The sequence below is a fragment of the Schistocerca cancellata genome, chromosome 1, assembly GCF_023864275.1.
Source record: "Schistocerca cancellata isolate TAMUIC-IGC-003103 chromosome 1, iqSchCanc2.1, whole genome shotgun sequence".
In the NCBI taxonomy this organism is placed as follows: domain Eukaryota; kingdom Metazoa; phylum Arthropoda; class Insecta; order Orthoptera; family Acrididae; genus Schistocerca; species Schistocerca cancellata.
In genome coordinates this window covers 132,930,316-132,932,172 of record NC_064626.1, presented here as the reverse complement: position 1 = coordinate 132,932,172, position 1,857 = coordinate 132,930,316, and positions in this window count along the sequence as shown.

The following is a 1,857-nucleotide window of genomic DNA, read 5'->3' as shown; positions in this document are numbered from 1 at the left end:
AGACCATCCGAGTGTTCTCGAAACTGTATGTTGAAGTTTCTCCTTGTTTGGCCTATGTATGTTTTTGGACATGAGTTGCAGTTAAGTTTGTATATTCCTGATTGATAGTACGGTTTGGTATTATTTTTAATGTTATGGATAGCTTTGTCCTTTATTTTGTTATTTGTATAGTAGTTGATTTTGATATCTGTTCCTCGGAACAGATTTGCTATTTTATATGACAGCTTTCCTACAAATGGCAAGCTTACATATTTTTCTTTTGGCTGTATTGTGGTATTCTTTAATGCTGTTTTGTTATTGTATTTGGTTATGTGGGGATTTATCTTAGAGTTCATCTATTAATTTTGGATTGTAACCATTATTGTAAGCAATTGCTTTGATGGTGTTTAGTTCTTCTATTTTGGTCAGCTGGTTCTAGTGGTATTTTGTGCATTCTGTTTAGCATTGCTCTGTATGAAGCCATCTTATGTTTATCCAGGTGGCAGGATGATTTATTAATTGTGTTATCTGTGTATGTTAGTTTCCTGTACACTTGAAATTTGTGTTTGTTGTTGGAGCTACTTATGCAGAGATCCAGAAAATTTAAACCTACTTCTGTTTGGTGTTCTACAGTGAAGATGATGTTCTGATGCATTTTATTCATTTCTTTTGCAAGGTTATCAATTTCTTCTGCTGTGCCATCAAATAAGATTATTATATCATCAACATACCTTTTGTAATAAATTATCTTGTTTACTATCTGGCGGTTTTCTTTAAAAAAATTACATTCTAAGTTATGGACGAAAATATCTGCAAGCAAACTGGCAAGACAGCTACCCATAGCCAGGCCCTCTTTCTGCTGGTACATTTTGTTATTAAAAGAAAAATAGTTGTGTGATAGTACTAGTGTTAATAGATCAAAGAGTTCATATATTTCTGGTAATGCCAAATTTTTAAGTTTAAGTAAATTGTTTTAATTATTTTTATTGTTTCTTTGACCGGTATGTTTGCGTAGAGGTTTGTGATGTCAAGTGATGCAAACCTAGCAGTATCAGAAATCTGAATTTCCTTTAGACAATTAATAAGTTCATAACTTTTCTTTACTGAGTATGTCTCTTCAAATTTGAATGTGTTGCTAAGGATCTCATTCAGTTTCTTGCTGATTTTATAAGTTGGGCTACTCCGAGAATTAACAATTGGACGTATGGGACAGTTGACTTTATGTGTCTTAGGTTGTGCTCGTAGACGTGGTGCATAAGGGTTCATAACAGTGCATTCATGCATATCTTTTGCATTTAAGAAAAAAATCACTTTTTTCATCATATTTTTAAGTTTATTCTGTAACTTAAGAGTGGGATCAGACTGAATTTCTACTATATTATTGTTACTGAAAAATTAAATGGTTTTGCTTACATATTAACTTTCATACATTACAAGAATAGCATTGCTTTTACCTGCTTTTACTATTAAAGCTTTATTGTCACTCGGTTTCTTGTTAACACTTCTAAGTATTGTACTGTCATGGTGCTTTATACTATTATTATTATTTGCTTTCTTTATTTGTTTGGTAATAAAATCGTTAACTTTGTGGCCTATGGCAATCTGATTATTCTGAGTTAGTTTTGCAGTATCACAGGCTATTTTGGTGCCTACTATTAATTCTTTAATATTATTTTCAGTCAGAGATGGGGTGATATTATGTTGAAGCCCTTTATTCAGCATCTTACTTCTTTGTCACTGAAAATGATGTTAGTTGAATTTACTAGATGTTTGGAGAATTTATGCTTAGTGGAAGGTACATTGTCATTCACCTTTGGAATTTGTGTCATAAGCTTTTTCAACTTATTGTTATGCCTACATCTGACCTTACGCTGTTCT